The 26169-nt window shown below is 38.8% G+C and overlaps 1 protein-coding gene across 7 annotated transcripts in view; it reads left to right on the forward strand.

Annotated features, from left to right (window-relative positions):
- Window positions 1-26169, forward strand: part of TULP4 (TUB like protein 4) — a 157763-nt gene that overhangs the window by 68294 nt on the left and 63300 nt on the right. The window contains exon 1 of one of the 7 annotated variants that reach the window (XM_032682491.1): window positions 23902-23941. The exons of the other annotated variants lie outside the window; for them this stretch is intronic. The gene's annotated coding sequence lies outside the window, so the exon portion shown is untranslated. Of the gene's footprint in view, window positions 1-23901; window positions 23942-26169 lie in introns of those variants that run through there. 7 annotated transcript variants of the gene reach the window in all.

The following is a 26169-nucleotide window of genomic DNA, read 5'->3' on the forward strand; positions in this document are numbered from 1 at the left end:
GGGGAAAAGTGCTTTGGGACTTTGTCATCTTGTCTCACAAAGTGTTTGGTTAAAATTATGTGTGCTTCTACAGACACATCAACATTAGGAGGTTTAGTAACACCATCACGTTAAAGGCTGTTCTGTAACTAGACTTTTTCTGAGCAAGCTATTAACCTGAGTTGGATGTACTTTTGAAGATAAGGTAGGAGAAAAGAAAGTAGATTATTGCCATTTTTTTGGTGTATATTCTTGAGTACCCCATATTTAAGAATATTTTTAGACATATATAATCTTGTTTGTCCTCCGTTTACTTATTGATTGCATTAGAGAACCGGGTAATTGGTGCTCTTTCAAACTTTCATGAAAAATAGAAATTACATGAAACATTTAACAAAGAAGGATTTTCTCTGGAATATTGTCCAGCCAGTATTTGACTACACCTTGTCAGAACTAAATAATGAAGAGTTTTATACACTGAAAGAAAAAAATATCTTTCCTTTTCAGATCTTTTCAGTGTCTGGTGCTCTTATGTGGGTATATCTTTTATAGTACTATAGAGGACTTGGCAGTTCTGATATAAAAAGGCATTGGATGTTTTAACAATGAACACCGACACCCCCCCCACCCCCCCCTCAAAAAAAAAAGCCAGAATCAAACTCCTTCGTATGTGTGTGCATGAACATGAGATGTCTAGTTATGTATGGGCCCATAATGAAGCAGAGTGACCTCAGTGGTTTTCTTTGTGACTGATTATATTTCTGAAAAAAAGCTCTTACACCAATATTTGAATGGGATAAAGCCTCATTCTCCTGAGCTTACCTAAATCTCTAACTATACAGAATCACAGAATGATGGAGTTTAAAGGGACCTCTGGAGATTGTCTAGTCCAACCGCTGTGCCAAAGCAGTGTCACCTGGGGCAGACCAGTACTTTGTCCAGTTGGATTTTGAGCATCTCCAAGAATTGTGACTCTACAATTTCCCTGAGTCCAAATAGCACAGTATGTGGTATGAAATATTTAGTATGGGAAAGGAAGTGAGATGAAGAGTCAAGTTTTATGGTCTACACTCCATGGAAGCATTAAAGTATATAATTCAGTCTTACTACAGTAAGCACAACTTATGTTTGGATTTAAGTGCAGTACTGAGCTAGAGTCATTAGTCTGTTTGTTTTCATGTAATGGTGCCTTTGTTATTCTTTACAGATATTAAACCTGGTTAGTATTCAATCACAGAAATCAGATGGACAATTGCCAGTTCTGCTGTCTTCATGCCCTTTTATTTTCCTAATGCTAGTGGAAAGTGCTACATTTGGGATCCAGGTGCAACTGTGTAACCCTATGGGCTTTGGTCAGTTTTACTGCTATTGACTAGGAGTATGTTTTCATTTTTATTACTATAATATTACATAGAACTGTAGGAATTTATTATGCTTGCATATGAAGAGGTGTCATTTATTTATAATGTGTGCAGTAATATTTTTTTTATGCCATAAACCCTTTACATAAAGCCTTTGAAAGAGTAATAAGGCTGCAGCAGGCCTGTGCAATAATCTTGTCATCATTAAATTATTTTTCTGAAGCATTGCTTCTCAAGCTGTCATGTGGGATACTTTAATCTCTTTTGCTGATGGCATTCACTGTGTCCGCTTCCAGGGCAGCCACAGGCAGACCTCTTTAGAAAAACAGATGAAGCAGTTTATATATAGCATTCCATTTATTCCTAATGAAATCAAATGGCCTTGTGGCCAGGACTTTGGTTAGAAAGAGCAGTTTATTGAGAACCTCTAAATAGGATAAAAAGGGTAACAAATGGTGCTCTCTTCCCCAGCTGGTTGCCTTTTCAATATCATACAGAAAATTTCCCCCTGGAATGGAAAAAATTCACCACACCCTGTTTATGTAGAGGTGGTTCACCACTTCCTTGAAGATTTTACGAATAGTAAAAAACAAAGAAAGATATATCCCCCATGGCATTGAATGTCAGAACTGGGACACCAGAGTAACTAACGTAATATTTATCAGGTTTCACAGTGTCCCTTCTTGAGTAGGAGCCTGTGACTGGATGTTACTTTTAATTGAGATGAAAGGAAATTTAAAAAAACCCCAACATTCAAACATATTGAAATTCCACTGCAGTTACTGAATTTGTAGGATAAACCTGAGACTTGTTTCTAACTCTGCAGTCAACTTCAGCATGTGGTACGCTGGGAGGGCCGCAAACACCTACCGACCATGATTCCTCATGGACAGAGCTCTAAATGCAAAGTATACTGTATCTGTCAGTGCCTACACAGTGCCCATATGTGTAAGATTAGGCACATTTACACAAATACTGGTGTTGGTATGCTGCACTTAATGACTATAAACAGTGCTTTTCCATGGAAAGACTTTTTGGATTAGGATTGCCCCTAAGTCATTAGCTGGAAGAGATGCTGAAGGTACATCAGTGTTTCTTAACAGTGAATCAGGTGATGCATGAAATTCAAACCTATGTATTGTGTGAAAAGTCATCTTCTGTTCACCTCATTAACTGTACTTTTATTTTGGTATTAAAGGGTCTAATTTTGTCTGTTGTAACTACAATATTGGTAACCCAGTTGAATTGTCTGCTTGAAAAGTTTGTTCTTCTAGTTGGCTTCTACTGTAATCTAATTCTTGAGAGTTCAATTAGTTCTCTAATATGGCTCCATGGTTTAAAAATGCTAAAAAACTCTCTGAAACTGAGTAATTTTACAGCTGTGTGTATGTTATATTCTATCTTGTGTGTTTATTGTCTGTCACTCTTCTACATTACACTTTTAAGCTAATTTCCCATGTAGGAAGGCTTTTCCCCTGAATGCATTTCAGTATACATTTTCTCCAGGCCACCAGTGGCTTTCCACCTGTTTCTTCACTCTTTTCATCTCTTTCGATTTTTAGTACTTGGCCAGTTAGATAATGTTAATCCTCAAGGGCCAGTTGATTGAGACAGTTGACTCAGACTTGCAGTCAGGCTTTGGAGAACACTTTCCATGAATGTGTGCCCAACTGTAATAAGCCTATAAAAGAAAATTACATTAACTCCAGCACCTTTACAGTGGAAGTGGTGATTATTATTTGAAATCCACATTTTTCAAATGCTAAGCAAAATGCATATTTGCTCAAGTGCCTGAATTTGCAAAATCTGGATGCTAAAGTTAGCTTTTCATTGACCCAACTGCGTGTTTTGGCAGTTGTTGGAAGAGAGGAGTATGTAGCAAACTGATCTTTATTAGTTGTCATGGGCAATCCCCTTTTTTTTTTTAATGACATAATATCAGAATTTACAGAAAGAAAAAAATTTTAGATGCGGAAATTTTATTTGATTTCAATGTCAATAAGATTTACCTTTTAAATTTGATACAGTTTTGCACTAACTTTGAACATAAACTTCCTAGCCTTTCGCAACCAAAGGCAGAAGTGGCCTTGGTTTCAAGAAGGAAACAAAAGTATGGAGAATAGAAGAGCCCTTCTTTCAGCTGCAGGACACTGCTCTTCCACTTGTCCTCAGCTCTCAAACCTCACTTTTCCAGTGGTATTACAAGTAGTATTTCCAGGATCTGATGTTCAGGATTTCCTGAAGGAGACCAAATACAGAGAGCAAAGCCTGCCCTGTAGCAAGGTGTAAGCTCACTTTGTTCGTCCTTTTCCTAGTCTGTAAGAGCTTTAGTTCTCTCTCATATATTTCTTATTTGCTTACCAACCCAGAAAGCCAGATATCCATATGAACAGTACACTGTGTCATGTGTGTAGAAGATACAGAAAAATGCACCCACCAACCTGTAGAGATGGGGCTGAAGCATGAGGGTGATTACTTCTGAGTAATGGAATAAGATAATATGGTGAAAACAAAGGGACTGCAGATTTTGTTTTTCCTTTAAATCTCCTAAAAATGTGTTTGTAAGCAACTGATTCCAGAGAGCTTTATGGCTCTGAGGTTGTGCTCCTGGGCTGTGCTCAGCAGAGACCCCCGTGTCCGCATCCCACCATGTGGTTCATGCCCCATTGGTCACTCGCCCAGAGCTTGGCAGAGGGACTACCATCCATCTGGTCCTTTCATCAGCTTTGACTAGGCTTGCTATTTTGGAGCTTTTAAATAGGCACAGATAACAAAAAGAAGTTATTTTGTAGTTAATCATATGGTGCTGAAAAGCAAGTAAACCACTGAAATCATTGCAAGAAGGAAAATATACAGGGAGGAAAGGCAGGAGTACAGAATTGATAGAGACATACACTGATAAAAGAGATGAAGTGTCGGGGTGTGAAGTAGATGAACAAAGGTGAGGAAAATACACATGAAGTAGAAACTTGAATTTTAAATTAATATCAGTTTATATTATAATATCAGAGTTATACTTTATAGCTGGAAGAAGAACTCTGTTGTAACTCGAGAGTAATCTGCTTGGTCTGCTAGTAATGGACTGAGGAATGACTCACTCTTCCTCTGAATTTATATGCTGTTATTTTTAATAAAAGGATGTGTTGCCTGTTACACCCTTTGGAAATGAAGGTGTTTTCCCAAGTATTTTGAATGCCATGGTACTTTCCTAATCATGGTTGCATGTGAGGAGTTTACAGTGGCTTATTCTATGAACCACCTTCCTGTAATTCCCTGGAAAATGTGTTGAGATATTGTCTACTACCTCCCTTCACATGTGTTCCTTTAAATTGCTTTGAAATTCTCATAAAGTCAGGTTAAGGTAAAAGCAAATGTGTTTTTATTTATAAAATTCTTATTTTACAATACAATGTATAATATATACCTTAGACACCAAAAATGTGAGTAATGTTAAAGAAAGAAAACCTCACAATTATCTGGGTAATCAGGGTATTCCTCCTAGCCTGTATGGAGTAGCTCACAAGTTGCTGGAAGTCGATGTCCCGATGGCTGAGGAGTCATTTCACAAGGAAGTCTCTGGTCTTAGATTGTAGCAGTGAAACACTGTTATAGTGTCACTTTTTGGAAATACTAGGATCCCTTTGGCTAGATTTCCTGTAAGGCAGTAGGCTGCCTTTTTGGTAGGTGATTTTCTCTACTTGATTAAACTGTTACTAAACTGCTAATTTAATGTAGAGGAAAACTGTGGTTCTCACCTGCTAAGGAAACACAAAAGTCTCTGGTTAGTGCCTTTTCATGCTCTGGACCTTGCGAGCAGTCAGTTCAGCAGCTTCATACAGATGCATAAACCAAGACTGAAGTATGCATTGCTGACTCTTGAATTAATCTAGATGTGACTCTCTATAGACAACTTCATGGTGAAAAGGGATTGGTATGATTGTCCTTTTTTGCCTTCTTCTTCTTTTAAACTGTTTGCCCTTTTTCCTTGCTCATTTTCCTGAAAGTCATAGATCTGAGCCTGTTGCTTCTCATGTGATGGCAATTAAAAGCTGTGATCCCATTGTAGGCTTAGTTTCCCAGTCTGTGATGTTGGAGCTTTTCTGATATAATGATGAGTCACTTTTGACTGTATTAACAGTCAGAGCAGCGGGTGATGCACTTTTATATAGTAAGCTTTTGTAATTAAGGATACCACGTTTTAACTGACGGACTGAAGACTGTTAAAACTCCAAAGCTGGTTTCCAGGGGTCTCATAGGAGTCATTGCATGAAGAAACTGGTGTCTTTGCATAGCTACATGATCGAATTCAGTAGGTTTACCCTTTACGCTTTGAAGGGAGTAATTCTCATATTGCTGTTTTTAATCTTTTGATTTGCCATTGTCTTAACTTAAGTAGAGCTAATTATAATTCCCTCTTTGCAAGGAACCATCACAATAATTGGAAGAAAAAAAAAGCCTGAAAAGTGTATTGTCACCCTGAGCTATAAACACACAATGGAAAAGTGAAGTGTCATGCATAGCTCTAATCCTTCAGGGGTAAGATTAACCTTTGATGGGATCATTCAGTTAAACTGCAGCGTGGACAGGTCTTTAAGATGGTGAGATTTTAAAATAAATTTTAAAATAGAGTAGAATAGTGTTTGTCATAACCATTCTGACTGAAATGCTAAACTTACAATACCAGGTTTATTTTTGCACCTATGTATTGCTAAACATTTAGCACATTTTAGAGACATCCCATCTCCTGGTGTTTCTTAGACGTTTGGATGACTATGTTATGTGGTTGTGTTTTGATATGCTCCTTGTCTTTGTCTTGTCATTTGGTGCTAGCTTGAAAGAAAATAGAAGCATGCCTTGTAATTATGCACCTTTGCCGAATATGTCTTTGCTCTTTGGCTCAAAATCAATGTGGAGAGAGTGGGTGTTGATGAAGGAAAGCAGCTGCTGTTCTTGCTGTTCCCTTAGGAGGTATTCTGTGTTTCTAACAGTAATGCTGGTGGTCAAGCAGGACTTCTGCAGGTCAGCAAGGTTTCTCCTCTTTGAACTTGTTTGTGGGCTGTCCAGTAGTAACCCTGGTGCACTGTCTTATTAGTCAAGGCGGTATTACTCAGTGTATTTTTGGTACCTGAAAGAACAGCCCCTCACTTGAGTAATTGCTGGATTTGTCTGTTTATTTTTTTAGGCATATTGTTGAACGAATGACTACCAATGCCTCAATAGTTCAGCAAAAAAAGCACACATATGGTTGTTTGCTTAGTTTTGGAAAGGAAGAATCCAGCATTGTTTTTATTTGCATGGTGTAAATCCCAAGCCCCTCTACTAACTTCATCAGTGTGTCTTCTTTTTTTTATGTACTTTTTCATTCTGAGAGTTTCTAAGAGCAAAACATAGCCTATAATTTAACACCAGAAAGACCCTTCTGTAATACTGTCTTTGAAAGTAATTCATTTGCACTGAACTGGTAAATTGAGAACTCTTGATATTTTTTGGCATAGCTTTAATTTTTGATCTCCAACCAGAAAATGCTGGAACTTACTTAATAGTTATGCTATCAAAAAGCAATGAGTAAATCAACAGCTTAATAATGTCCTCCTTTAATTACTTTTTGCTCTCTTTTTATATTTAATTTTACATTGAATGAAATGTTCCTTAGAGTAATTCAGATGTTGATTAGTTAAATGGATTATTCATAATGGAAAAAAGTTATATTGAATTGGAAGCATACATACATACATATGTACAAGTCCAAGCAATACTTTTTTTCCTTCTTGTTTATTTTTAGCTGATTTACAGCAGGAATATGACAGGAGTAGGACTGCTTACAAGGTGGTTTTTGTCATGTACATAGTTACTGAGTTCTCAGGAACAAAATTTTCTTGAATTATTTTGGTATATGGTGGTTTTACTTTGACTACTTACTAGAGAGAAACTGCTGGGGAAGAATGTGAGCAGGATTCAAAGTCTCTGATTTCTTGGTTCTTGTCAGGAATACAGCCTAGAGAAAGAATACAATAGGTGATGTGACTGCATCGAATACTTAAACTGCATTGGGATCATTATACTGATTTTTCAAAAGTGTTTCTTTCTCTCCACCAAGCTTTTGCCAGCAAATAAGGGTCTTTGCCTCTTCTTCTCAAGGTGTGGTTGTTACACTGTCTGGAAAGCAAAGCTAAGTAATTTTAATTTCAGAAAGATTTATCATTAGGCAGTTTTAAAATTAATCTATCTAAAGACAAACAGTTGTACAGTAATAGTCTATAAACCAGATACCCATACTGCTATGGAAACTTCACTGAATATAATACAGAGAGATCTGCTTTGGTACAGTTGCATTTAGCTTGAAAAATCCATATTGTGAATTTTCTGTGCAGAGGATGTATTTCAGGAGCAAAGCATACCTGATGTTGTAAGGTATAGTGTGTGAATCACAGAGAGGAGCGGGTGCAGCATTCATGTCCTCTACTGCTCCTTGGAATAAGTACAGGTTGAGTTAACAGCATATATTTTACTGGGAGGGGAATTTTATCTTAGCATCCTGGGTAAAGCAGCAAGGTAAACCTAAAAGGCTTGCCTGTTACTGAGTTGGCTTGACATCTCTTGTTGGGAGGCTGTGTTTTCCAGTGCCTACAGTTTTGTCAGCTGGAACCACTTCGGCTGAAATTTTTATTAGTTGTTTATCTAGCTTGAAGATGATACTTTTTTTCCTTTGAATGCTTCTGTTATCTCTGTATGGAGGAATAGGGATTTTTGTCTCCGTATTCCCCGGGTCTGCTTTCAGACCAATCTGTAACTCCATGAAATCTGAGAGAAGGAATTTAAATTTTAGCAGTTAAATCTTTCCTTGTGCTGGTCAAACTGCACGTGCATCCATCCCACAGATGGATGGCTCAGTGTGATGGTATCTGATGCGCCAGGGGTGAGATCAGACTGTTTCTTCTTCTGTTGCTTCTGCGTTGAGACAAACAAGCTGAGGGTGGGAATAGGGAAAGCAGACAGCACTGGTGAGATAAAAGTGATTTTACATTGTGAAGGCAGGAATGGGTGGGAAGGGAGAGCAAAGTTCAAGAGCTGTGGTGGGGAAAGACAAGTGAATTTGTCTGGAAAAGGATACTGGAAGGTGAGGGAAGGTGTAGCTGAAGAGGGTTTTGAAATGGAAAGCCCACTGAGGAGACTGGGAGTGGGAAAGTTAAGGGGGAAATAGAGGAAATGATGAAGGGATGGTTCTTCACAAGATATGAGGAAGCAGAGGAAGGGAGACTAGAATGAGACTTGACAAGGTTCTGGTGGTGTAGAAGAAATAGGATGGGACCCAAGGACGGTTTGGATATAAAGGGGCTAAGGAAATTTAAGCATGGCACGAGAAAGAAGAAAACAGTTTTAAACACCATGGCCTGGTGTTGCTGTGATAAGCAACATTCATGAGTCACTGTTGTCAGCAAATATCTGTGAAGCCCACCAGTAAAATCTCTCAACACTGTGTAGATGTGGGGCACTAGGGGAATGTTAGCAGGCTGCTAACATTGTGTTGGAAGAATTTAGGTGGTTCTTTTGACCCAATGAGACATAGAAGAACCTGAAAGTATCAGCAGAATTATGACCACTTTATCCACTTTGTGCTATTGAAAGGTCAGCATTTGCCCTCTGTTAGTCTTCAGCAGTGTCAGATCCTCCTTATTCTTGCTGTATAGTTAAGTTAGGAACCTGCCACCCTGTTAGAGATGCCAGTGGCTTGGGACTCCAGATTAGGTTTAATCCCAAGTTTGCCACTCACAGACCGTATGATCTTAGACTAGTTAATTCACCTCTGTATGCTTTATTTTCCCCATCAGTAATTTGGGAATAATGATTTCTCACCACCCTCTGTAGAGGCCATTGAGCTCATGAACGCCACAGTTCACAGAGGAGCTGAGAAATGCTGCTTGTGTTATTAATGATAATTTCTTTCTATCTAGCTGGTTACTGTTTCCTTTTTCTCTTTGGACCATTGTGTGACTGTGGTAGGACAGAAATTGAGAAGAAAGAAACTGCTGGGAATAATAGGTATAGGTATAGTGTAGCAGGGACAACTTTCTGTCTTATTATCCAGACTCACTGCTCGGCCAAAACTGGATGCATTTGTGTCTGCAGGCTGGACTGGCTCAACCTTCATAGGGAGTAATTTCAAAGACATACAGGCCTCCATAATGACACTCAGTTTATGTGAAATCATTTTGAAGAATCTGGCTCTGTTAAGTAATTGTGAGCAGTGTGGACCCTGGCACTGAGTACTCGTTTTGTGGCGGTTGTGATAGTGCTGCTTGTGCTGTGATCTTGTGGGCTGTGGGATCAGGCAGCGCCACAGGAACGTGGAAAGGTGAGAGACAGGACTAGGAAGGAAGAAACTGCAGAATAGCATTTTATTGTCATACATTGTTACATGAATGTTTGAAGAACTTTATGCAGCTGCCCTTCCTTTGAATGAGGTAGCTTTTTTATTTCATGTTTATTTGTGCTCTTCTTATGACTTGTTCTCTTTGAGCAGAGAAGGCACCTCAGTGCTGTACTGTAGATGATTCAGATGCTGATTTACGGTATATATCTGTATGTATGAATTTGGATTTGAATTCAAATGAGAATCTGTGTCAATGTCATAGATATCTAGCATTGAGAAGCAACTGCATTTTAGTTGTTTATGTGTTATATTTAGTGCAATTGTTATGCATATCTCTGACCCATGTCATTTTGTTGAAATTGCAATTGAGGAACACACTCAGGTTAGAAAGCTTTTGGTATGCCCTGTTGTTAGAGGAGAAGATGCTATCATATGTGACATAGACATCAAGAAAATGTCTTATTTACTGCTGGTTTATGAAGTATCAATCAGTGCATTGCCTAATCCACAGGAGTCTGTGAAAATAGTCAGGCTTAAAAGGCTGAGAAAAGTGCAGAGTTAATTCTTTTAAGCTCTTGCAGTAACACCACTTCTCCTATTAGATTAGAATCTTTCCTTCTGTCCTGCTATTTTTTATTGTTCTTTTTGTTCTTGAGGTTTAATGACTTTTTACAGGGGTGTATAGTGATAGGACAAGAGGGAATGGCTTTAAATTGAAAGAGGGTAGTTTAGATTAGATAATAGCAAGAAATTCTTTACTATGGGGGTGGTGAGGCACTGGAACAGATTGCCCAGAGAAATTGTGGATGCCCCAGTCCTAGAAGTGTTCAAGGCCAGGTGGTATGGAGCTTTGAGCAGCCTGATCTAGTGGAATGTGTCCATGCCCGTGGCAGGGGGGATGAAACTAGATGGCCTTCAAGGTTCCTTTCAATCTCCAAATCATTCTAAGATTCTTTGATTCTATCTTCTTGAGAGTGAGCCCAGCAGGCTGTAGACTGGCTCTGCAGCCCAGAATCTGTGCTACTGCTTTGGTCCCAGAAGCTTTCGCAAGCTTAGTCCTCAACCAAGCCTCCAAACCCTGCTGGGAAGTTGGTACGAGAGCAGATTTAAGTGCTTAAATGTTCTTTTCAGGAACAAGCCCAATTCAGCTGGTTTTGAAGAATGAAATGCTTGTGAACTTTAGAGGCTGATATCTTTCTCAACTGCAATATTCCTTTCAACCTCTTTCTTTAGTTGTTTCTGTCCTAGCTCCTCATCTATAACCTGTCCTCGTAAGGTAACACATGCCAAGACTTGGATAAAAGTATTTTGACATTCTTTTGTCTCAAATTTGAGTGAAGAGGTACAGATGCTGATTTTTTTTTTTCAGTTAAAAGAAACTTTCATAAAACATTATATTGGAAATATATTAAGTAAATCTACATTTTATATTGCATTTCCATATAGCATAGCATTACCTTGAGAGATCTGTTGTGTTTGTGCTGTATGACACAGTTCTTCCTTACAAGCCTGGCTCTGTGGCTGAACCCATTTCTTACAAGGTGCCTGCAGTTATGCTGAGGAGTCTTTAAAAATTCCCTGGCAAGTTGATGTGCTTGCTCTTATCATACTTATCTGTTGTGATAGTATTTACCTCGATGCACTGCAGGTTGAAAGTAGTCCCTAAGCCACTCCAAATTGTTCAGTACAGTACTGTAGAACAGTCTTCTTTGTACACTGACCTCTCATTACAAAAACATTTTCTTTGGATAACCTCCTCTCATCTACTTTCAGAAAAGAGTGTGGCTGTAATTCCTGAATGCAATTATGACTCCCAAGTTGAGAACTTCTGTCCTAGAATAAGTACCTCCAATATCTGCCATTATTAGTCATGAGATACCTTGACTAGTGAACAAAATACAGTACTGTTAGCTGTGGATAATATCATGTAGTAGTGATGTAAAGTGGACACCAAAATCTAGTTAGTATATGCTTCAGGAATAGAGAATATAATTAGAAAAGATGATTTAACTGCATTGGATTTGTTTTAGCAAAAGGACGAAAAAATCAAAAAGGTTAAGAAAGTAATCTTAGTCTGTGGTCTATGAGAGCCTTTTAATCTTCCTTTCCGTTCTTAAGAATAGCATTACTGTCCCCATAGTGACTGTACATTAAGTAGCAGCTCTTTAGAAAAAGTGGCTGTTGTTAATTTTACCCTTATTTCTAGAGCTCAGTTCTCATTTTGCTGGATAGTGGTAAAAATGAGAATTACTTATATCCCACATCCAGAGAGTCAGGTTTTGGACTCTGAGAGTCACCAGAAATGGTCAAAAGTATTATGTAGACATCAAATGGTGGGGCTGTATAAACCAAGATGAGTCTCAAATCAGAGCTTTGTTGAATAGTGAGAGTATGCACAGCTTGAGTCTTAGAACAGCATGGATTTAGCTCACAAAAACCAATTTGGAAGAAAATCTCTTTACTGTGGATGAATTATCATATCCTCTAGATTTGGGTACATGGTGAGTGGGTAAGTAAGTTAGCCTGGAACACATAGCTGCCCAAAAAGAAAGGTTTTTTTAGGACCCACTTGTGCAGTATGTATTTCTGGCCTTCAACCTTTTTTAATTCACTTCACATGAGAGTTGTGCATTATTTATAGCAAGTGTGGGAGACGGAGTACTGTGGAAGAAAGAAAAATAAACCTTTCAATCATGAATTCTGTTTTGGGCTGTGATGCCAGTTTGGGGCAAGATGCCAATAATTTTGCACCCAAAATAGAAGTGTTAAAATCCCCCAAAATTCGCCAGTCTCACTCATGATCTGAATATTTTCTCAAATTATAGTTAGGAAGCAAAGCAGAGAGTCTTGAAGCGTGCATCAGCCTCATGATGAGAAGAGCAGATCATCCTCTTTTAACTCATAAATGTCTTCCTGTTGTTTTGAATAGCCTTTAATGGCCAGAGGTGACCTCTATGTTTAGGTATTGTCAAGGTTACCGGGCTGTAAAAACAAACCGAAATGTCCGGTTTTGTTCTCCAGTGCTTGGTGCTGCCATGGACCATACATTATCATCAGGCTTCATCTTGGCTGGGAGCAAGGCCTGCTGAAAGCTCCTCCAGAAAGCGCTGAGGTTTTGGAGCTCTGTAGGACTGTAGCCTTTCTTTGGCTCTGGGATTCAACAAGGTGGAACTCAGTATAGAAGTTGAGCTGTATTGGGCAGCAGAGGCCAGTGCCATCAGATGAATATGCTCTACTGTACAGCCAGCCTGCTTCTGTCACTGCCGTGGTACCAAAGGGGCATGAATGCAGTTTCATGGACAGCCTTGTGGTGTCACAACTTATTCAAAAAGTTTATTTTCCTGCACCGTAGTTCAGCAACAACTTAATAGTTGTGAGAGATTGTTTCTGTGATCTGAAGTATTTTGTGGCCACTCACACAATTGCTTTGACACAAATGAAGGAACAGTAAGATGGGAACCAGGAGTGGGAACAAGCAGCTGAGCTGGGAGCCTTGCCCACTGAAGAAAATTTATGCAGCAGCTCTTCCTCAGTCTCCCACAAAGAATGACGCTTGGAAGAGCTCTCTCAACCAACCTGGGAGGGTTTGTGTAGATCCTAAACACTGCACGGGCACTATTCAACAGCATCAACTTTTTGTTGCAAGCAATGCATCAAGTCATACCATTTCACACATTTCTTGTTTTGCCTACAGCTGTACCATGTTCATTCTGTTTAGTGCTATGGTAAGAAGTACTTGAAGAGTCACAGCGTTGTTGTTTAGAAAACAGGAGTATTGCATACTGCATCTGTCAGCTCAGGTTACTTTTAAGGGAAGGCAATACCCTGTGTTTTTAAAGCAAGTCAAATGTTATTTATTTTGAGCCTGGTTACAGTTCAGCCTAGGTAACAAAGAACATAAAGGCATGTTATGCCTGAGAAGAGTAAAAGGATCAAACAATGGGCCATTTTTTTTTATTATTATTTTTTTTTAAATTTTTTTTTTTAGTACATGTTGTACTTTTAACATACTCGTTTTTCTTTTGTGGCTGCTAGAGGCTGTGAGGAGATACTATCTTATGTTTGGAGTACCATACATATAGACACTATATAAATGTGATGAGTAGGGCAAAGAGTAAGACACAGTGATTCAGTCTGAATCTGTTGTGGAGCTATTAACTCTCCTTATCTCATAAGAAAAGATAAGAGACCAGGTCTGTAGGATAAGAGATATGGTCTATAGGAGATCATCTCATTAATCGTCTTAAAATTCTTAGTAAATCCCTATAGCGTTTGTTTACACAAGTATTCAAAAGTCATGTCTCAGACCCAAGATTTACAAATTTAACCTTAAAATATTAAACTTTTTCATCTTTTTGTCTGTTGAACTGTTTATGTTCATGATTCTACTCCTGATGACCACATTAAAATACTTGAATTTTTTCTGTGTTAAACTGTAAATGAAATTACTTTGTAACCTTCTGTTGTGTTTTGAGATCTAACAAGCAGGCAGAAAGTTATGGTAAAATTGATTTCTTACACAAGCTTACACACCAAGAACATTTTCCCCTGTAGTCCTGTAAGTGGGAGAAGCAGGGAAGGGAGAGAGGGATTCTGTTCTTTCATCCACAGCAGATCCTGGGCAGTACCTCTGCCCTGAGATACTGCAGCTGGAATACAAGAATTGGGTGTTTTTTGTGTGCGCCTTGCATGAAGAGAAGAGAACCACTGTCTTCACAAGGTGCTCAGCTCTAGGACTCTCAAAGGAAAGTAAACCCGTAAGGTAATCCTACGGCAAATAAAAATGGACCCCAAAAGACTGAAATGCTGGCAGTGGAGCACACAGCTGAAGGAAAAAAAGGAACAAATAACAGAGAATGGTTTAAATGAATGAGAAGCTTGAAGTAGGTGAGAGAACTTACGGGCCTGCTGGGTGGATTGCCATGCACAAAGGGAACAATTCGAGAAAGCAGAATATTGCAAAGATGTTAAATTATTTATTAGTACTAATCCTCACTGCAGATTTGTATCCAGTTTTACTGAGAGAGTTCAAGTATGAGGTGACTGAGCTGTTGGACAAAATGTATCTAGAGTTTTATTAGAAATTATAAGAATGTGGAACTAAACATGTCAGAATGCTCTAGAAAGCACCTGGAGAATTAAAGCCCAGTAAACCTATACTGGTAGTTGGCAAATTAGCTGAAATAATAGTTACTGACAGGTTACAATTCATAGGTTGCAGGCATCGAGATTGCACAGAAGAAAATTATGCCAAACTGAAGGGGAGGAAGCGGTTTTGGGATATGGAAAATCATTTGATTCAACTGATAAAAGCTATTAGAAAATTTTATTGTCCTACACAAATGCTTATTTAGAAACATGGTATGACTAGGATAAGAGTTAGTTTGCTGGCATGACTCAAGACCCGTATTGAACACAGAAGCAAAAGGCACATTAGCCAGTTAGACCTTCTTACAGTAGTATACTGATAAATTCCCACTTTAAAATGGTGGGGACTGTTCTGTTCTTAGAGGCATGAAGCAGCACTGTTGTGCGATTCTGCCTGCCCCATTAGCCCTGCTGAAAGGCAGAATTGCGAACTGTCTAAATGGTGTCTGATCCCTGAGCATGGAGAGCTGTGAGGCTGTCAAGTCCTACACCTGTCCATGGAGACCTCCACATAGGAAGACCTGGACCTGAGAATAGCAAGCTCTTCTTCGGTATGCAGCTGACTTGAAAAATACAGAGGTAATAGAAAAAATCCCAGTAATTTTGAAAACATACCATTAAGAATAGGAAAAGTAATAAAGAAGAGCATGGAGAATGTTACCAGAAGTAAAAGCCGATGTATCAAGAACACCCTCGTATCACCTCAAAATAACATTCAAGAGTTAGTGGAAGTTCTGGGAACATAAGATGAAGCTTTAAAAGAATTGGGGAAATCTCAGTTGTGGAGAGTAACTGAAGAAAATTGTGACTGCTTACCTTAGAAAGATGAGTCAGAGTAGAGGCATGCTAAAACTGTGTAAACCAGCAAATGGTAATGGAGAAGGTAGATTGAGGTAGTTTCTGTTTGCCTTGTCGTAAAGCATTAAAGTAAATGAATATTCAAAGGAATCAGAAGGTTGCAAATTCCAAAACTTATAAAAGGAAATTCTTGTTCAGATCTGTGATTAAGTTCTGGAAATTGTAACAGCAGTAAAGTGTTGTGCTGAGGAATTTAGCAAGGTTTTAAAAGGTTACTTTAATGGATATCAGAAATATTTACAGCTGCCATAATCCATGTTGACCAATTTTGAAGGCAATATTAAACTTGAGTTTTTAAGACTATCTCTAGTGACTACAGATAGTCACAAAACTTTCTGTTTTGTCGTTCTTCTTAACCTAAAGTGTTAGGTTAGTGATATAATCCGTATAACATTTGTATACAAGCTGTGAAGTTAGTTCTGATTCTCAGTAACATGCTGAAGAGCACCTCTTTGTGGGTGGTGCCTGAATTCAGAGTGGCACGGTCTGTTTTCAGGCACTGGCTGAAGAGAGTATCCCAGGTAAGGGTTGTTCCCAACATGACTTGAAATCACCAAGATCTGTGGCTAAACAGAAGGGTGCAGGTACAGAATTCCAGAAATGTAATGAGATCAGGAACCGATCTCATTGTAAATTTTGGTAGAAGATGTTGAGTTGCCTTTTTTGGGTCACTTGCATTATGTGTATGAGTAAAAGATTTTCATCACTTAAAATGCCTTTAAAGCAAGAGATCTTTCTTCACTTGTGTTCTGGAGTTCATTTCATTTGCAGTGACTGGAAGGCATGATGTAAGCAACCACTGTCTTTACTTGAAGTCTTCAGTTAAACTGTCAAACTAGATAGGCAAACCTAAACTAAGAAAATTTTTGTTTACCTACAAAAGCACATCTCCTTAGAGCAGCTCCAGCACACATGGTTTCATGGATATGTATGTGAGTACATGGTAATGAGTGGTTCATTATTTTTGGTTGTATTAAATTATATTTGTGTGTGTTTGAATGTGACTCAGATACTTGCCAGACATCAGTCAGTCAGTTTGTAGTCATGCCACTTTACCTAATAGTAACCTCCTCAGGAATTGTACTTACAGTCTTACATTCATCTCAGTGCTGGTATAGCTATTCTCTGAGTTGTGCCTCGTTATAGGTGACACGATATTTTAGGATAATTCAAAAAATTCCAAACAATAATTAATGATGTTGTATACAGATTTTAAAGACATGAGAAGGATATTTGAAAAGACCTTGGAAATCAAATCCTCTTGAGAAGGGAAAGCTATATATGCAAAAAAAGAAACCTAATCTCTGCTTAATTGCTAGAAGGTAAGGTAATTACAAAATGTTAATGAAAAATGCTGATATTTGGCCTTCAAATGGCAAGCATAATGCAAATCTGCTGATTGGAGTAAGTAAAATGGTATGGAAAAAAACCACCCTACTTGAGAGCTTGGGGGAATCAGTGCGTAATATGTATGTGCACATGCCTATACAGTAATAATAACAGAATTTAAAAAACATTAAGAAGGTTAGCATGATTTCTGATAAATAGTGTGAACTAACTGGATCATAAATGCAAATAAAACTACTAACTCTAGGTGACTGACTCATGGTTACAGTATCTCAGCTGTCGTGGTTTCACTGCATAACAACAGACTCTCCAGTGCATGAGTCTGCATCACATGGTTTTATTTTTAGTACTGATAAATCTAATATTTCAAGATCATGTGAAGCTGGTCACTGGGGTTGCTCAGTAGCTACCTCTTCTGCACTCCCTCACTCTCTGCTGGGACACACTGCCCAGGGCTCCCTGACTTGTGCTCATTCACCTTGACAAAGGTGTCAGCTTTGGCAAACGGCATGTTAGGAGCAAAATCATTCTTCTGATACTGAGTTTGAGTTTTGGTGATGCATGCATTGTCAGGAGGGTTGGGAATGCTGTTGCAGGCTAGACAGGATGCCCCTGCCATGGATCATACAAAGCAGTAGGCGGCTGTGGGCATCATGGATGTCCAGGCACATTTTTGTCATTTTTCTTGGTATTTTCTACAGAAACATACTTCGAAGGAATTACCATATCTGGTATTAACTGCAAGGATGTGGTTGGTGCTGACATGGAGGTTTGCTGAAATACTTCTGGCTCATGGGCTGGGATGGCGGAGCAGGAGGAGGCATTGGTTGCCATAAGCTGCATATCCACCTTCCAGCTGAAGCTCTGGGACAATGGGTGATGGAATAAGCTAATGATCGAGAGCTGCAGTTGTGGGATCCCTTTACTCCACTGTTTAAGGATGCTTAGCCCTTTGATAACTGAGCTTGCTCACGAGTCAACTTACTGAGACTCCTTCACTCCTGCATTTAAACATTATGGTACTTGTAGATGGTTCTTGTAGTATCCTTGAGTCCAACACAGAATGCTTTGCTACTGCATAGGGGACTTTTGTGAAAATCACTCTCTGTTGGATCTAGGGTCCCATTTTTGATTCCATGCTTTTGCTCTGTGGCCCTAACGCTCCATCTCCCTTTTTTTCAGAGAGAGGGAGACCCTCTGATTTCTCTGTTATGATATATGCACTCGGAACCACCCATACAATTAGCTTCCCTCCCAAGACCACTAGCTGCTTAATATGAACAATTTCCAAATGGAGCTGTTTGATCATCATACTGGTGATGTCACTGCTTAATTACTAAAGGTTTCTGAAAAAGTTAATGTTTCCTGAACTGTTTCACTCTGTTGTTCCTTAGGAAATGTGGTACTCTGGAAATGCTAGCAAACTAACATTTCGAAGAGTAACAAGAGCACACACAGAGCAAAACTTACTGGAATGACTGATTGCTTGCAGACATTAAAATGGCTGGTAGACCATCTAGACAGCCATCACCTATACTCCCAGCCTATAGACAGACACAACAATATGATTTAATTGTAGCTACATAACGATACAGATCATTCCCCTTCAGCCTCCTATGTAGAATAGGACTGTTCTATATAGAATAGGACTTTCTTCTTAGCACATACTTATCCCGAAATAATATGCCTTGATTCCGTATATGTACAATACTTCTTCACTCAACTGAGCTTTAAAGTGATACTGTTCTATAAAAACATTAGAAAATTAAAATAATTTATTGTGTTTATTAATAAAATACAATAATTTTTCTTAAATCTCAGATAGTGAATAAGAAAATAATGTTTTAATAACAGAACCACTGAAATGCAATAACAATGTGTATTCAGTTAACACCAAAAAAATTAAGTCCCTGCAATATACCTTCTTATACTATGTGAAAATTTGTATGAAGTGTTTCCAAAGGTTGGCTTCATTCCACCTTTTCTTTTAGAAGACTGTTAAACTATTTTTTTCATTTCTGAAAGCTTTACTTGATATTTAACCTGAAATATAGTTTCCTGAATATCATCCTATTACTTACAGTAACATCTAATAATATCTTACCTTCCTTGGTTTTTCATGTCATTCCAGTACTTGCTGACCCTTTGCATGACTCCACTATGCCAGTATACATTTTTTATTTTATTATTTGTCTCTAATATAATATCTCAAAACTTGGATTACTTTACATGCTTTTTAAACGCTTTTAAGAAGGATAAAACTTTAGGAATCTGTAAAGTATCATATAGAAACCAGATTGTGCATAGAATGAAGGGAAGTATTTTCTTCAACCCAGTTTGAAATAATGCTATGGATGCTTGGTAAGTGTGTTCTGCTTTTGAATTTGAACTTCATTGGACTGTGGCAGTCAAAGACCTGCTGGTAATGCTCTTCCTAATGCACCCCAGGATACCATTGGCCCTCTTGGCAACAAGGACACACTGTCGGCTTGTGGGTCCACCAGGACCCCCAGGTCCTTCTCCGCAGAGCTGCTTTCCAACAGGTCAGTCCCCAGCCTGTACTGGTGCAGGGGATTATTCTTGCCCAGGTGCAGGACCCTGCACTGGCCTTTGTTGAACTTCAGACAGTTCTTCTCTGTCCGTCTCTCCAACATGCCGAGGCCCTTCTGAAGGGCTGCACAGCACTCTGGGGTATTGGCCACTCCTCCCAGTAAACTTGCAGAGGTGGCACTCTGTCTCTTCATCCAAGTCACTGATGAGTAAGTTAAACAATTTTGGGACCAGTATTGAACCCTGGAGGACACCACTAGTGACAGGCCTCCAGTTAGACTCTGTGCCACTGATAATGATCCTAACAATGTTTTTTAAACATTAAATATTCCAGATACTCATCAACAAGCCAGTGACTTGGGATAGAAAACATCTGCTCATTTTGCCTGGTGAAACTTTCTTAAGGATTTTACTGGGGAAAAAAAAGAACAGAAGTGTGTGTACTTCTTATTGCTTTTTTCCTCTCATTTTTTGAGTGAAGCAAAGGATAAACTAGACTATAAAAATTACTTTCCAGTGGTGCAGTCCTTATAAGCTAGCTGGCTCAGGCTCTTGGATACAGATCAGACAACTTCCATCTCTAGTCTGTGGTTCATGTACTGGCTGGGTTGTTAAAGGTTGAATATTGTTGCTCTTTGGTCTCTGAGAAGCAAGTCAGCTTTAGCTCAGTTCCTTGAAAATCGCTTTCTGCATCACAGGTAATCAATATATTTGTTAATATTTCCTTTAGACAAGGTCAAGTATTGTCCTTAGTTAGATGCGTGTTACCTATCACCCTTAGCACCAATAAACTGATAGTCTCATGGTGACCCTTATATCCCCTTGGGGTGCCCAGGGATTGCATTCCTAACCTATAGTTCAGCCCTCTCAAGTGTGTTGAGCGAATATAGTCATTTTAGAGTTCTGTAGAGCTAACCCTCCCTGCAGAGCTTCCCTGGCCTGCTTTTACGTTGTCTTCAAGGCTAAAAAGTCCAAAGACTGTACTTGTCCATAAACTGTGCAGTGCCAACAACATGAGGGTCAATTCTAGTAGAGACTTCTTGATGCCACAGCAGTAAAAAAGAATAGCACAGATTTGTGCTTTCTGGGATTTTTCACTTTGCCTGCCGCAGTCCTTCTGTCTGAGTAACTGATTGAACCCCCTATTTATAACTCCCTTGCATTCTCTGGGAGGTCAAACAAGTAAAATTATTGATCACTTGGCCACCTGCATCATGGTATAGCTTTTGTTTCATGAAGAAATAACAAATGCAGATAAAACTTCTTACAGGGGTTTGCTCTCAACACAGTCTGTGCAGAATTGCAGGCCAGCTGAAGCAAGGATGGCATTTTCCATATCTGCTATTCGGCATTTCTTAGACTATGGCATTTCTTTATCTGGTATTCACATTGTCAGAAGTTTGTATCGTACAATTTGCAAATTAGGTGGGCCAGTGTGTCTCAAGCCTGAATCAGAGCCTCCATGGAGTTTATATATATATATATATATATATACACACACAAAGTAATTCTTGATAGGTGTCTGTTGTCTTATTTATTTTAATAGGCTAAGTTGAATGTTTTACACGCATGTAAATATTGTGATTTTTAGTTCTTGCTATTGTTAATCTCATTTCTCCTTTTTGTACCTTTCTGTCCTGAGAGGTGTGGGTGCCAAATGGCTGTTCTGTCCTTCCTTCATTGCCTGTTTAATTGTCTGCTCCCTCTCTTGCATTGCCCTCTTTGGAAGTAGACACTATTTAATTTTCCACTTTGTTTTCTGTGTCTGTCTCAGCAATTGTACAGTCACCTCAGTACCTGTCCTAAATGCCACTAGCTGAAAATCATATAAATAACCCCATTCAGGGGCAGCCAGCAGGTGGGGGGTTCAGGTGGTGGCCTTTTGGTGGAAGTTAAAGCAGGTGTCCTACCTTTGCAAAGTAACATGGTGGAATTTCATCAATCTCACAAATTATTAGAGATACACAGTCTCTGTGAGTCACACAAAGACATTCTAGGCAGTCCAACAAAGATTATACAAATGCTTTCTTTTCTCAGCATCTGTGACTAATTTAAGGTCACCAGTATTCCTCAGATGGCCAGAAATGTTCTAAAATTTTTTGTGACTCAGGCAGAGGTCATTATGGTTGGACTTGATGATCAGGATAACGATAGTTGGGTATTTCAGGTGGTAAACTAGTCCCACTTCACCAGTGAAATGCCCAGCTATAACATCTGTCTCCAATCCACCTTATAACTCAGCTTTATTAGATTAGTGCACAGCTGTTTCACCTGGGAGATGTTAATAGATTTGAAGAGCTGATCTGTGCTTCTACTGAAGTTTAGATTATTTTTAGTTCCTTGTGTTTGAAAAAAATACTTAGGGGTGAAGTATTGTAGCTGCTTGAAATAATCACACTTGGACAACACTTTTTGATATTTTCTTTGTGAATTTTAAGGTCTTTCCTGTTTACGTCGCTGACAAAAATCAAGTTTTTACTGTAGTTCTTAAAGGGTGAGGTTCATCTCCTTGGAGAGGGCTTGCACAAAGCTTGTGCTGCAGTCATGTTCCACATAAGACTTGTTTGGTGGACTGTTACGATGATTTCAGCTAAGCAGTTGCAAGCTAAGTTATAGTCTAACCTGTAAAATCATCAAGAGAGTAATTGGCTGGCTTCTGATTAAAAAACCTCCACCACAAGTGCTAATGATGATATTCAGAAACCTGGAATAATGTTACTTAATTGCTGTGCTGTATGAGTTTGAATATCCGATGAGCAAAAAATTATCTATCACCTTAGTATATTTGATATAGACAGACTTAATATATTTGATATGGGGAGATTTTCCATATGTGGTCGTGAGACACCATTATTTTTCTGGCACCTCTCGGAATAGACTCCAGAAAGTGAAGAACTTGTGTTGCCTCCTTCCTCCTGTTAATTAACACAGTTTTATATAACAGCTTTTTTATTACATTTTTAAGAGTTTTCTTTAAAGTTTCCTGGTAGTGGAAATGTGGATTTTTTTTCTTGAATAATATTTTTGTGCATGAATATATACATGTAAAATTTCTAAATTCTATTTCACTATTATATGAACACTTGATCAGGAATTTTTAGCCACCAAATGGGAAAGATTGAGTATGAAGGAGAGTGACAGTCACTTCACTGGCTTTTTCCAGCAGATCATTACCCTAGATGTATTCCTAAAGAAGATAGCATTTACCAGGTGGGAAGATAGTATAGGAATTCCTAAGTAGCTGTTATTGAGAAAGCAGCGTAGAGCTAGCTCATTTTAAGTAGGAATGGTTTTCAATAGTGTTTATTGTTATCCTGTCTCCTCTGTTTTGTTTTGTTGGGGGTTTTTTTTGGGGGGTAGGGAGGAAGGATGTTGGGGGTTTTTTAATGTAATTATTTGGTGTTCCATCATTTTGGTTATAATACATGGTTCCAAACTATTTTATCCTTGACTGCATATTTTTAAGAAGAAGAGACACAAGAAAACCATACACTCTGCATTCAGTATTCTCTTTATTTTTAGCCAGGAAAAAAAGACAGTATTTTAAATCTGTTTTACATTTGGGGTATTTTCGTTGGGTTTTTTTACCCCCTCGAAACTTCTAACAGAGTTGTGCGTGGTCTCTGAATTCATGTAGCATTGATGATGCATAGGTGGATGTCAGTGAGTTATTTTTGTTGTTAAAGCCTGAGGTTCATTTACAATGAGCTTCTCATACACAGCCCAAAAGTGAATGTAAATGTGGAGGTTTTTCAAATGGTCCTGATTTATACCATCTGTAATGTAATTTTGCCAGATGTTAGTGAAATGAGCATTAGGCTCACGTACTTTTAATTTCATGTAGGCTAAATACCAGAGACTTTTAGATCTAGTGCTTTTTGTCTTGTGGGAAAATATTTCACCACAGATGCTCAAACCCAAGGAATTGCCAGCTCTGCACAGTTACTGAATGTGTCTTAACTTTTAGCTGGAATGGTGCTCCACAGTGATTGGCTAGAAAGAGTGGGAACTATATTGTTCTCAGTATTTTGATCTTAAAACAAAATGGTTGTTCATCATTAGCTAGAACAGTTGTCTCTCTTTATTATGGTGTTTTATCTGTATGGAAACTAGAACGAAGTGAAAGTACTATTTATCCTTTGCTCATCCTTACTTACATTGAGTTTTGATTTATTTTTATTTAGCTTGAACTTGCCTCTGCATTTGTACGAAGTATGTATGGGCAATTAAACAGAAGTATCTTATGGAACGTGTGAGTACAGGATGACCATTGATAAGAGACTGTGGTAGTAATGTTCATGCTGTAAAGGAGTTTCCCTCACTGGAGGTGAGTGTGGCATAACTTTAAAATGATTTTTCTGTGGAAACAGCTATCTTTTCTGTGAAAGAGCTTTTGGGACTTGCGAATCCTTGTGGAGGGAAGGGAGTCAAAAGCAGACCATAGACTTTATCACTGTCACTCTGTTGTCTGCAAGATGGGAGATGAACAGACCTCCACCCGTTCCCCTTACAAAAATGTAGTAGTGAGCAGATGTCTCGTGCAGATGGGTGATTCAGTTCAAGTCTTCATTTTTTTCATGCCTTAATTATTTTACTTTGGGTTATAACCAACTATTTGCTCTAATAGCCCTTGAAAGAATAGTTAACAAACTTACTCAAATGAGAACTGATAGCCAGATACCAACATATTGTCATCCATGTTAGATTCATATCAACTGTTATTTCTCTTTCTCACATGCAACTTTCCATTCTGACAAGTGACCTGTCAAACCTTCTGGTGCCCAAACATATTTATTGGATATAGTTTGGATAAGCTAATTTCTGGCGGTGCTTGTGTTTTGGTTTTTTTGGTTGTTTTGTTGTTGTTGTTCTTTTGGGGTTTTGTTTGTTTTTTTGTTTGTTTGTTTGTGGGTTGTTTTTTTTAATGTCTCCCACAACTGTGATTCTTTGAAGCCACAATTAAACATGGTGAGTTCCAAGTGAAAAGAGTAATTCCTTTGGAACTGGCTCTGGGAGCCACTTCATTTATAGGAGCATTATACTTCTTGTCTGGTACCTGTGAGTGGCCTTGGGGATGCTTTCCTCTTCTAAAGTAAGTGATAAGACAGCACATTTTATGTTCTGTGAACATATAAAATGGTTACGTGGCAAATCCTTGGGACTAATAATAGAGTTTGAGGGTGTATTTCTTAAAATGAAGTATATGATTTAAGGAATGTAAGGAGATTTGTAAAGCTTTAGAGCCTTTCCAAGTCCTCATCTTGGCAGTTTAATACAAAGGCATCTAAATGTATTCAGTGAGATATTGACAGTCTAGGTATTTTTAAGACAACATCTTACATTAGAGGCATTCCTTCTTCGAAGTAGCTATCAAAACAAATTTTTGTTGCTATTGCCTTTTTGCCAAAATCATTGCCTCAAGCTTTTAAAGCTCAGACTGTCTTCCACTGGGGTTGGATGCCAAGCACATGATACCTTTCAAAAATGGGTATATGTGGTGCGTTGGATGCCAACCCCAGGATAGGTTTTAAAAATCGGCATGAGTGGCATTCATCTGTAAAGCAAATAAACAAAACTTGCTGGGGAGCATCAACATTCTTCCCAGTGGGTGAGCAACCACACTATTACTTGCGGGGGGTACCAGCCGCTCACAGATAGAGTGAATGAGTGCTGGGTGAATGGTTACCTCGTCTGTGCTTACTCAGAGGGTTATTGCTGGTGAACGGCATTGCTCCTGCCTGGCCATTTCTCTTTCTGCAGCTGCACAGGTGATCTGAGTCTTTGTCAGCCTGGTGTGTGCTCTGAGCATTATGAGAACAAATGCCAAAGATAAAGGGGAAAAAATTAGAGCAGGTATTCAACAAAATGGCATGGAGCTTCTGATGTATGCCTACACGGTACTTAGCTTCAGAGCCTTACCTGAGGTTTCTGAGTTAGGGATGTATTTGCTTTGGAGTCAGTTTTCATATGAAGGCCACAGAGAGTTCTGTGGTCAGAAGAAGGCACAGAGTTGGGCCTGGACCTTTTATCTTCATTATGGTCAGCACCTTATTGCTGGTCCAGCCTTACCTCTGATTTCAGTTAGTGCAAGGTTAGGTCCCCAGCTGACAAGCTTAGCTTATTGATAATGTTATACCATGAAATCAGATTGTCAGTTTTAAAAAAAAAAAAAAGCTGTTCAAATTTGGTCCTTGAATGTTGGGGGGTTTTTTGTATTTCTTTATTTTTACAATACAAGAATGTTGTTATATTTATTTAAATATTATTTGCAAAAATTGAAACTCCTTTTCAAAGAGCAGAATGAGCAAGATGACAGCAGCTGGCAGAGTAATACACTTTTTTTCAATGAAAATGTAGGATCCTGGGATAAAGTGTCAAACCTCTAATGTACGAGTGGCAATGGGCAGCTCTGTGGGTGGCAGCAGCTGAATCCCCAGGGGCTGTGAGCAGCTGCTGTGCCCTCAGTGCACATCACTGCAGACCACAGCTTCTCCTGTGGCAGGGGTAAGGGGTATTAAATTACATCCGTCCCTGAGATATCTGGAGGCTACTCCA

Source organism: Chiroxiphia lanceolata, chromosome 3, assembly GCF_009829145.1.
Source record: "Chiroxiphia lanceolata isolate bChiLan1 chromosome 3, bChiLan1.pri, whole genome shotgun sequence".
Taxonomy (NCBI): Eukaryota; Metazoa; Chordata; class Aves; order Passeriformes; family Pipridae; genus Chiroxiphia; species Chiroxiphia lanceolata.